This window comes from Oncorhynchus keta, chromosome 16 (genome assembly GCF_023373465.1).
Source record: "Oncorhynchus keta strain PuntledgeMale-10-30-2019 chromosome 16, Oket_V2, whole genome shotgun sequence".
NCBI lineage: Eukaryota > Metazoa > Chordata > Actinopteri > Salmoniformes > Salmonidae > Oncorhynchus > Oncorhynchus keta.
In genome coordinates this window covers 7379925-7391970 of record NC_068436.1, presented here as the reverse complement: position 1 = coordinate 7391970, position 12046 = coordinate 7379925, and the positions used below count along the sequence as shown (strand labels likewise).

General features: G+C 45.2%; 1 protein-coding gene and 1 pseudogene across 2 annotated transcripts in view; one reads left to right on the top strand and one right to left on the bottom strand.

The window, feature by feature from the left end:
• The window catches only part of LOC118395439 (choline transporter-like protein 1), a 65476-nt gene that overhangs the window by 29141 nt on the left and 24289 nt on the right, over nt 1-12046 (top strand). The gene's annotated exons all lie outside the window — the stretch shown is intronic.
• Nucleotides 1043-3961, bottom strand: LOC127907928 (E3 ubiquitin-protein ligase TRIM39-like; annotated as a pseudogene).

Sequence of the window (12046 nt, the reverse complement as noted above, 5' to 3'; positions counted from 1 at the left end):
TCATTCACTAGGTCCCCCCCGTGTGGTTCTGGGATTTTTGCTCACCGTTCTTGTGATCATTTTGACCCCACGGGGTGAGATCTTGCGTGGAGCTCCAGATCGAGGGAGATTATCAGTGGTCTTGTATGTCTTCCATTTCCTAATAATTGCTCCCACAGTTGATTTCTTCAAACCAAGCTGCTTACCTATTGCAGATTCAGTCTTCCCAGCCTGGTGCAGGTGTACAATTTTGTTTCTGGTGTCTTTTGACAGCTCTTTAGTCTTGGCCATAGTGGAGTTTGGAGTGTGACTGTTTGAAGTTGTGGACAGGTGTCTTTTATACTGAGAACAAGTTCAAACAGGTGCCATTAACACAGGTATCGAGCGGAGGACAGAGGAGCCCCTTAAAGAAGAAGTTACAGGTCTGTGAGAGCCAGAAATCTTGCTTGTTTGTAGGTGACCAAATACTTATTTTCCACCATAATTTGCAAATAAATTCATTAAAAATCCTACAATGTGATTTTCTGGAAAAAAAATCATTTTGTACCTATGATGAAATGTAAATGTAATGAGTCTGTGCTGAGATGAAGTCCATGGTGAGTTAACAAAACTTTTCCAACAGAGAATACATTCATTTACCTCCATAATCTAGAGTCATACACCCAAAATGATGGTGCTGATGAAGACAATAGTAAAGATTAACACTCCATTTGTTTATTGTTGTAGACTCATGGATGAAGGACTTTTACTTGAAAAACCAAACCTGAAGACAGAAACCAAAGTTATTGCAGAAGTTTTCTTGAATCCATGTGCAATAGGTTTAACAGGATCATTTTACTCATTACTACAGTGGATCAAATATGAAAGAGGCATTTACTCTGATGATTAAATGTTTATAGTAGTTGAACATATTAAATGCAGGTCCTACAAGTGCTTGGTTTGTCTTATGTCAAAGGATGATCATAACTGACAATCCCAAAATGATGGCTTGAGTTTGTAGAAAAAGGAATTGCCTAGAAGTGTATATTTATTCATAAATTAAAGCAGAGTTCAACCCAGAATATGTTGTATAATATGTTTATGCAGTGGACTTCATTGATCTCGCCTGATGTGGTTAAACCAATGGAATAGTCCCTAAAGTACAGACCCTGCCCATCTGGCACTCAATACCGGCTCAAAGAAAACAAATACTATTTCAACCCAGGTCCGTAGTGTACCACTTATACTATTTAAACTCCTCTTTACCTGTACCCTGTGGTGGACATCAGGAATACATCTCAGCTGGCCCTGACCCCATCCTCTATGATGCAACTGTCCCACTAAAACCTGGGCAACGTGGCCAAAGGCTCCTTCATCATCCCCCTGGTGGAGATCCCTGGCCTCATCCTCACCTACATCCACAACCAGCTCAAAGGAAAAGTACATCCTCTATTACATTCACTGTCACAAACCAAAAACCAGCTCAAAGGCAAGTACTTTCTCACATTCAACTACATGCACAGTCAGGAGGAAAAGCTTCATTTCCAATAGTTCCAAGCGGTGAAAACCATCTGTTTTTGAGACAGGGTGACACCAAAGCTGTGTTGTATTCATTAAGTATACCTTTATATAAATGTTCAAAGATGCATTATGGTACATTACAAGCTCAAAACATTTTTCAACACAAATGACAATTTATGGCAATAACCGAAAAATGACTCTCTCTCTCCATTGTTTTATCAGCCTGTGTGATTGACAGGAGAGATGATGAGAGGATCGGAGTTTTTTCCATCATCATTATTACTGGGGATGAAGAAGGGAAAGAGTTTATCTTTAAAGGTGCAGCCAGTGAAAGAGTAGATATGAGACCTGGCCTCCACATCATAAAAGGAGACCAGACCCTCCTCATAGTCCACAAACACCCCCACCTTCTGGGGCTTCTCTCTTAGAGAGAGGATGACTTGGGGGAGGCACAGGCTGTGTATTGATTCCCATCCATTAAGACCACAGTCCAGAGTCCATATTCAGGGCTAGGTGATATAGACCCCTTCCTGTTTATGGACTCTCTGGCCACTCCTAAAGTCCACCTAGTCTTACCGTTAACCGTCACCTCATAGTAAAATCTCCCTGAGGAGAAGCCATCCTTTGCAAGGGTCATGGCAAAACGATCAAACCTTTTGGATTGTCAGGAAGATTCTGTGGTATGTCTCCAAGTCTTACTTGTTTCCCATCTTCAGACAGGATGAGTTTGTGATGTGCTGTATCAGGGTCCAGAGTCACATCCACTGCATACTGCTGAATCCTCTTCAGTTTGACCTCAGGCAGCTTCTCCATCTCTTTATTCAGAGTCTCTTCCAGCTGAGACACAGCTCTCATCACAGTCCCCACACACAGATCACTGTGAACACTGATCTCAGACATGTTCTTGGTGGGTGGATGTTTGTACACTAGTGATGGGAAGTTCTGGAGAAGTTGGAGGTGGTCCTCAGTCTGTGAGCTGCTTCAGATCAGTGCTTCTCCTCTTCAGCTCAGTGATTTCCTGCTCCAGATCTTTAATGAGCCCTTCAGCCTGCCTCTCTACTGCTTTCTGCTTCTCCTCAATCACCTCAATCAGCTCAGCCTGGCTTTTCTCAATGGAGCGCACCAGAGCAGTGAAGACCTGTATGCTGTCTGCTATCTCCCTCTCTGCATCTCTCTTGCTGAGATCTACTGAAAAGGTTGATGTCTTTAACCTTCTTCAGTCGCTCCTTGATAATCAGCTGCACTTCCGCCTCAGTTTTCCCCAGCTGAGCCTTCCTCTCTCCACACTCTTCGTCTATAGAGACAGTGTCATGAGTCTTGTGGTCTGCCTCAGTGCAGAACTGACACACACATGTCTGGTCAGTCCTACAGAACAACTCCAGGAGTCTGTCATGCTTCTTACACATCCTGTCTTCCAGATTCTCCACAGGGTTGATCAGTTTGTGTCTCTTTAAGGGTGAGGCTATCTGATGAGGCTCCAGGTGAGTCTCACAGTAAGAGGTCAGACAGAGAAGGCAGGACTTCATGGCACTGAGCTTCGTCCCAGTGCAGACGTCACAAGGCACTTTTCCGAGTTTGGGAGGAGATTCATCTTTACCTCTGTCTCTCATCTTTTTAAAATTCTCTACAACCTCTCTAAACGTTGTGTTGACACGAAGCTCAGGTTGTCTGTAGAGCGTCTCCTTACACAGTGGACATTGACACAGGTCCATTCTATCCCAGCACTTTGTGAGACATGTGATGCAGAAGCTGTGTCCACATGAAGTGGTGACTGGCTCGGTGAACACATCCAGACAGATAGAGCACAGGAAATGGTCTTCAGAAAGTAGAATGCTGGAGGAAGCCATATCTGGAGAGAGAGAGAGAGAGAGAGAGAGAGAGAGAGAGCAATGTCGAAACTGTAAAGCATAGTTAAAGTTCAACATTTTTATTTAGCAAATTGCAGAAAACCTTCCGATCAAAATAATAATAGACTCCAGCTCTAGATTATAATCAATCAGTCATTAATACATGTTTTTCAAATGAGCCTATTTCATTTCCTGGAATGAGTCAGCTCTCCATAGTTTCAGTGCCGTTGTCAACACGGCATTAAGGGACATGAACCAATCTTGATAAAAGTGGTTTAACCGTACTACTTACAGAGCAAATTAGTAAATTTACGAAACATAGTTAAACATAGGTACTATAGATACAAACAGGAGATTACCATCAAATAAATGTACACAGTCATATTTATTCACCGATCCTTGTGAATCTCTACTCACCCATGTCTGTGTAAAATAGTGTGCGCGTGTCCTCAGATTTTTCTCTAGTATTTACTGTGATTAACCACAGGAGACTGACTGTGTAGCGGTTTAAGAGAGATGTCTGAAGTGTTTTAGAGTTTACTCATGTGTGCAACATACAGCACGTATAGCAACTGTAGTTTCACTTTAGCAAAGTGACGTTGTCATGCTCCTCCCCACCCAGTGCTGCTCTGTGCTCTGGAACAGAATTAACCCTTCACATGGCTGATACATTGTTTTACCTTCTCAATTCAAACAAGGTTGAACAGTTAAACAAGAGGATTGTAATTGTTTTACAGATCTAGGCAGAATGAGTGTGAATCGTAAATGTGAAACAAGTACCTATTTCAGGTGTATGGAAGGTTTTCTGACATCAACAACAACATAATTCTAATTCCACATTGGGATGAAAAAGTAATTGCTGTCTTGGCAGATTTGACAATTAATTATGAAGCAAGAAATGTCCCAGATTGTGCCTTTAAACATACTCACTTTGACATATACCAACTACCAGTTTATCAAGTCAAGCCAGACAATGGGTGAAAGGAGAAAATGCAGAATTACTTTACTGTTTGTAGGAAAATGCCTGTGTTCGCTGTATGCTGAAAGCCTGCATCTGCTGCTTGTGGTTTCTAATGAAATGCAGGTCCTACAAATATTGAGGTTGTTTTATGTTAAAGGCAACGCATGATCATAACTGACAATCCCTAAATTGTGGCAATATTGGATCATTACTGTTTATTGAGTTTGTCTCTTTCATATATTCTATTGGAGTTTATAAAGCATAAATGCAGGACATGACAAAACATGCCACTTGGTGGCAGACAACCCACAGCATCCATAAACAGCAACAGATAAAACAACACTGACAGACAATTGACAACAAAAACAAAGAGCAATAATGGTAATACAGTTATGGTCCTTTACGATGCCCAGACTGTGATCCTGAGCTTGGGTTCAAATACAATCAAATAGGTGCATCGTTCTGGACCTGTACAGGACGTACATCCCTAAATCGTGGCAACGTTGGGTCATTACTGCTTACTGAGTTGGTAATCCTGTATTCATAGAAAAAGGGATGTCTAAACTACAAATTCCCCTTTTGCGGTGCATATTAACAATATCTATTCATTGTAGAGGTTTAGTATTCCACAGTTGTTTTTAGTTCTCTCTCTCTTTCTTATAAAGTGGCTCCTCTGAGAATGTGTGACTGTGGAGAAGGAGCTCTGCAGGGAGTGGAGGAGATAAGACTAGTCAAACATTCCACAATAAATCAACTTTGGGGAGTGTACATTTCCTGCTAATTTTTCGATACCACTAAAAGCCATTGTTTAAATTGTTTGGTAGGCAGGGTTTTGGTCTCAGGAGTAAAAGGTAAGGACATACAGTGAGGAGAACAAGTATTTGATCCACTGACGATTTTGCAGGTTTTCCCACTTACAAAGCATGGAGAGGTCTGTAATTTTTATCATAGGTACACTTCAACTGTGAGAGACGGAATCTAAAACAAAAATCCAGAAAATAGCATTGTATGATTTTTAAGTAATTCATTTGCATTTTATTGCATGATATAAGTATTTGATCACCTATCAACCAGTAAGAATTCCGGCTCTCACAGACCTGTTAGTTTTTCTTTAAGAAGCCCTCCTGTTCTCCACTCATTACCTGTATTAATATATATATATATTATATAATAGCAGCACTGTAGAAACTATTACACTCAACTGAACGACTTGATTAGTGTAGTGTTAGCTAGCTACATAGTTGTCTTTGCTGTCTTCGTATCCAAGATAATTGTGTAGTTTAGAGCGTGTAGTCTTAGAGTGATTATCTTAATTTACCGAGGTTAGCTAGCCAGCTATTTGTCGTCCTTAACGTAGGAGACACTGCTAGCTAGCCAACAGCTAGCCAACGTCTACTGAATAGAACTTCCGCACTCAACAACCGGTCGCATTCCGCTTCGCTCCACAGGTAGTATCACATTTTCATTTCATTTCATTACAGCACAACGGTTTGATTTGTTTGATCGTAGCTAGCTACATAGCTAGCTACATAGCCGTCTGTGTATCAAAGATAATTGTGTAGTCTAGAGCGATTTTCTAGGTTAGCTAGCCAGCTATTGTCGTTCTTTTAACGCAGCGTAACGTAATCAACACTGCTAGCTAGCCAGCTGGCCCCTGAATAGCAGCACTGTAGAAACTATTACACTCAACAGAACGACTTGATTAGTGTAGTGTCAACAACGCAGCCACTGCCAGCTAGCCTACAAAGTCAACAACGCAGCCACTGCCAGCTAGCCTACTTCAGCGGTACTGTATCATTTTAATCATTTTAGTCAATAAGATTCTTGCTACGTAAGCTTAACTTTCTGAACATTCGAGACGTGTAGTCCACTTGTCATTCCAATCTCCTTGCATTAGCGTAGCCTCTTCTGTAGCCTGTCAACTATGTGTCTGTCTATCCCTGTTATCTCCTCTCTGCACAGACCATACAAACGCTCCACACCGCGTGGCTGCGGCCACCTAATCTGGTGGTCCCAGCGCGCACGACCCACGTGGAGTTCCAGGTCTCCGGTAGCCTCTGGAACTGCCGATCTGCGGCCAACAAGGCAGAGTTCATCTCAGCCTATGCCTCCCTCCAGTCCCTCGACTTCTTGGCACTGACGGAAACATGGATCACCACAGATAACACTGCTACTCCTACTGCTCTCTCTTCGTCCGCCCACGTGTTCTCGCACACCCGAGAGCTTCTGGTCAGCGGGGTGGTGGCACCGGGATCCTCATCTCTCCCAAGTGGTCATTCTCTCTTTCTCCCCTTACCCATCTGTCTATCGCCTCCTTTGAATTTCATGCTGTCACAGTTACCAGCCCTTTCAAACTTAACATCCTTATCATTTATCGCCCTCCAGGTCCCCTCGGAGAGTTCATCAATGAGCTTGATGTCTTGATAAGCTCCTTTCCTGAGGACGGCTCACCTCTCACAGTTCTGGGCGACTTTAACCTCCCCGTCTACCTTTGACTCATTCCTCTCTGCCTCCTTCTTTCCACTCCTTTCCTCTTTTGACCTCACCCTCTCACCTTCCCCCTACTCACAAGGCAGGCAATACGCTCGACCTCATCTTTATTATTATTATTATTACTAGATGCTGTTCTTCCACTAACCTCATTGCAACTCCCCTCCAAGTCTCCGACCACTACCTTGTATCCTTTTCCCTCTCGCTCTCATCCAACACTTCCCACACTGCCCCTACTCGGATGGTATCGCGCCGTCCCAACCTTCGCTCTCTCTCCCCCGCTACTCTCTCCTCTTCCATCCTATCATCTCTTCCCTCTGCTCAAACCTTCTCCAACCCATCTCCTGATTCTGCCTCCTCAACCCTCCTCTCCTCCCTTTCTGCATCCTTTGACTCTCTATGTCCCCTATCTTCCAGGCCGGCTCGGTCCTCCCCTCCCGCTCCGTGGCTCGACGACTCATTGCGAGCTCACAGAACAGGGCTCCGGGCAGCCGAGCGGAAATGGAGGAAAACTCGCCTCCCTGCGGACCTGGCATCCTTTCGCTCCCTCCCTCTCTACATTTTCCTCCTCTGTCTCTGCTGCTAAAGCCACTTTCTACCACTCTAAATTCCAAGCATCTGCCTCTAACCCTAGGAAGCTCTTTGCCACCTTCTCCTCCCTCCTGAATCCTCCCCCCCTCCTCCCTCTCTGCAGATGACTTCGTCAACCATTTTGAAAAGAAGGTCGACGACATCCGATCCTCGTTTGCTAAGTCAAACGACACCGCTGGTTCTGCTCACACTGCCCTACCCTGTGCTCTGACCTCTTTCTCCCCTCTCTCTCCAGATGAAATCTCGCGTCTTGACGGCCGGCCGCCCAACAACCTGCCCGCTCGACCCTATCCCCTCCTCTCTTCTCAGACCATTTCCGGAGACCTTCTCCCTTACCTCACCTCGCTCATCAACTCATCCCTGACCGCTGGCTACGTCCCTTCCGTCTTCAAGAGAGCGAGAGTTGCACCCCTTCTGAAAAAACCTACACTCGATCCCTCCGATGTCAACAACTACAGACCAGTATCCCTTCTTTCTTTTCTCTCCAAAACTCTTGAACGTGCCGTCCTTGGCCAGCTCTCCCGCTATCTCTCTCAGAATGACCTTCTTGATCCAAATCAGTCAGGTTTCAAGACTAGTCATTCAACTGAGACTGCTCTTCTCTGTATCACGGAGGCGCTCCGCACTGCTAAAGCTAACTCTCTCTCCTCTGCTGTCATCCTTCTAGACCTATCGGCTGCCTTCGATACTGTGAACCATCAGATCCTCCTCTCCACCCTCTCCGAGTTGGGCATCTCCGGCGCGGCCCACGCTTGGATTGCGTCCTACCTGACAGGTCGCTCCTACCAGGTGGCGTGGCGAGAATCTGTCTCCTCACCACGCGCTCTCACCACTGGTGTCCCCCAGGGCTCTGTTCTAGGCCCTCTCCTATTCTCGCTATACACCAAGTCACTTGGCTCTGTCATAACCTCACATGGTCTCTCCTATCATTGCTATGCAGACGACACACAATTCATCTTCTCCTTTCCCCCTTCTGATGACCAGGTGGCGAATCGCATCTCTGCATGTCTGGCAGACATATCCCAGTGTGGATGACGGATCACCACCTCAAGCTGAACCTCGGCAAGACGGAGCTGCTCTTCCTCCCGGGGAAGGACTGCCCGTTCCATGATCTCGCCATCACGGTTGACAACTCCATTGTGTCCTCCTCCCAGAGCGCTAAGAACCTTGGCGTGATCCTGGACAACACCCTGTCGTTCTCAACTAACATCAAGGCGGTGGCCCGTTCCTGTAGGTTCATGCTCTACAACATCCGCAGAGTACGACCCTGCCTCACACAGGAGACGGCGCAGGTCCTAATCCAGGCACTTGTCATCTCCCGTCTGGATTACTGCAACTCGCTGTTGGCTGGGCTCCGTGCCTGTGCCATTAAACCCCTACAACTCATCAGAATGCCGCAGCCCGTCTGGTGTTCAACCTTCCCAAGTTCTCTCACGTCACCCCGCTCCTCCGCTCTCCACTGGCTTCCAGTTGAAGCTCGCATCCGCTACAAGACCATGGTGCTTGCCTACGGAGCTGTGAGGGGAATGGCACCTCAGTACCTCCAGGCTCTGATCAGGCCCTACACCCAAACAAGGGCACTGCGTTCATCCACCTCTGGCCTGCTCGCCTCCCTACCACTGAGGAAGTACAGTTCCCGCTCAGCCCAGTCAAAACTGTTCGCTGCTCTGGCTCCCCAATGGTGGAACACACTCCCTCACGACGCCAGGACAGCGGAGTCAATCACCACCTTCCGGAGACACCTGAAACCCCACCTCTTTAAGGAATACCTAGGATAGGATAAAGTAATCCTTCTCACCCCCCTTAAAAAGATTTAGATGCACTATTGTAAAGTGGCTGTTCCACTGGATGTCATAAGGTGAATGCACCAATTTGTAAGTCGCTCTGGATAAGAGCGTCTGCTAAATGACTTAAATGTAAAATCCCTGCTGCAGTGTGTGCAGTGTGTGCAAACCTATTCAAGAACTACAGGAAATGTATACTCTCTGTAATTGGAAACAAAGGTTTCTGTACCAAATATTAAGTCCTGCTTTTCTGATGTATCAAATAAAATGCAAATGAATTACTTAAATCATACAATGTGATTTTCTTTTTGTTTTAGATTCCGTCTCTCACAGTTGAAGTGTACCTATGATAACAATTACAGATCTCTACATGCTTTGTAAGTAGGAAAACCTGCAAAATCGGCAGTGTATCAAATACTTGTTCTCCCCACTGTAAATATATTTGATTTGAAGTGAACCAGTCCCTCCTGCAGCAAAGCACCCTCACAACATGTTGCTGCCTCCCCGTGCTTCACGGTTGGGATGGTGTTCTTCGGCTTGCAAGCCTCCCCTTTTCCTCCAAACATAACAATGGTCATTTTAGCAAAACAAGTCTATTTTTGTTTCATCAGACCAGAGGACATTTCTCCAAAAAAGTACAATATTTTTCCCCATGTGCAGATGCAAACCGTAGTCTGGCTTTTTTATGGCGGTTTTGGAACAGTGGCTTCTTCCTTGTTGAGCGGCCTTTCAGGTTATGTCGACATAGGACTTGTTTTACTGTGGATATAGATACTTTGTACCTGTTTCTTCCAGCATCTTCACAAGGTCTTTTGCTGTTGTTCTGGGATTGATTTGCACTTTTCGCACCAAAGTACGTTAATCTCTAGGATACAGAATGCATCTCCTTCCTGAGTGGTATGACGGATGTGTGGTCCCATGGTGTTTATACTTGCGTACTATTGTTTGTACAGATGAACGTGGTACCTTCTGGCGTTTGGAAATTGCTCCCAAGGATGAACCAGACTTGTGGAGGTCTGCAAAAAAATTCTGAGGTCTTGGTTGATTTCTTTTGATTTTTCCCATGATGTCAAGCAAAGAGGCACTGGGTTTGAAGGTAGGCCTTGAAATACATTCACTGGAACACCTCTAATTGACTCAAAGTATGTCAATTAGCCTATCAGAAGCTTCTAAAGCCATTACATCACAGTCAACTTGGTGTATGTAAACTTCTGACACACAGGAATTGTGATACAGTGAATTATAAGTGAAATAATCTGTCTGTAAACAAATGTTGGAAAAATTACTTGTTTCATGCATAAAGTAGATGTCCTAACCGATTTGCCAAAACTATAGTTTGTTCACAAGAAATTTGTGAATTGGTTTAAAAACAAGTTTAATGACTCCAACCTAAGTGTATGTAAACTTCCGAATTCAACTGTATGCCCACATGAAGTGGAGACTGGCTCATTGAACACATCCAGACAGATAGAGCACAGGAACTGCTCTTCATACGGGAGACTGCTGGAGGAAGCCATATCTAGAAAGAGAAGGAGGAACTAAACTCAGCAAAAAAGAAACGTCCTCTCACTGTCAACTGCGTTTATTTTCAGCAAACTTAACGTGTAAATGTTTTTATGAACATAACAATATTCAACAACTGAGACATAAACTGAACAAGTTCCACAGACATGTGACTAACAGAAATGGAATAATGTGTCCCTGAACAAGGGGGTCAAAATCAAAAGTAACAGTCAGTGTCTGCTGTGGCCACCAGCTGCATTAAGTACTGCAGTGCATCTCCTCCTCATGGACTGCATAAGATTTGCCAGTTCTCTCTGTAGATGTGACCCCACTCTTCCATCAATGCACCTGCAAGTTCCTGGACATTCTGGGGGAATGGCCCTAGCCCTCACCCTCCGATCCAACAGGTCCCAGACATGCTCAATGGGATTGAGATCCGGGCTCTTTGCTGGCCATGGCAGAACACTGACCTTCCTGTCTTGTAGGAAATCATGCACAGAACGAGCAGTATGGCTGGTGGCATTGTCATGCTGGAGGGTCATTTCAGGATGAGCCTGCAGGAAGGGTTCCACATGAGGGAGGAGGATGTCTTCCCTGTAACACACAGCGTTGCGATTGCCTGCAATGATAACAAGCTCAGTCCGATGTGACACCGCCCCAGACCATGACGGACCCTCCACCTCCAAATCTATCCCACTCCAGAGTACAGGCCACGGTGTAACGCTCATTCCTTCGATGCTAAAAGCAAATCCGACCATCACCCCTGGTGAGACAAAACCGTGACTCGTCAGTGAAGAGCACTTTTTGCCAGTCCTCTGGTCCAGTGACGGTGGATTTGTGCCAATAGGCAACGTTGTTGCAGGTGATTTCTGGTGATTTGCCTTACAACAGGCCCACAAGCCCTCAGTCCAGCCTCTCTCAGCCTTTTGCTGACAGTCTGAGCACTGATGGAGGGATTGTGCGTTCTGGTGTAACTTAGGTATTTGTTGTTTCCATCCTGTACCTGTTCTGCAGGTGTGATGTTTGGATGTACCGATCCTGTGCAGGTGTTGTTACACGTGGTCTGCCACTGCAAGGACGATCAGCTGTCCTGTCTCCCTGTAGTGCTGTCTTAGGTGTCTCACAGTACGGACATTGCAATTTATTGCCCTGGCCACATCTGCAGTCCTCATGCCTCCTTGCAGCATGCCTAAGGCACGTTCACACAGATGTGCAGGGACCCTGGGAATCTTTCTTTTGGTGTTTTTAGTCAGTAGAAAGGCCTCTTTAGTGTCCTAGGTTTTCATAACTGTGATCTTAATTGTCTACCGTCTGTAAGCTGTTAGTGTCTTATCGACCGTTCCACAGGTGCGTGTTCATTAATTGTTTATGGTTCAGTGAACAAGCATGGG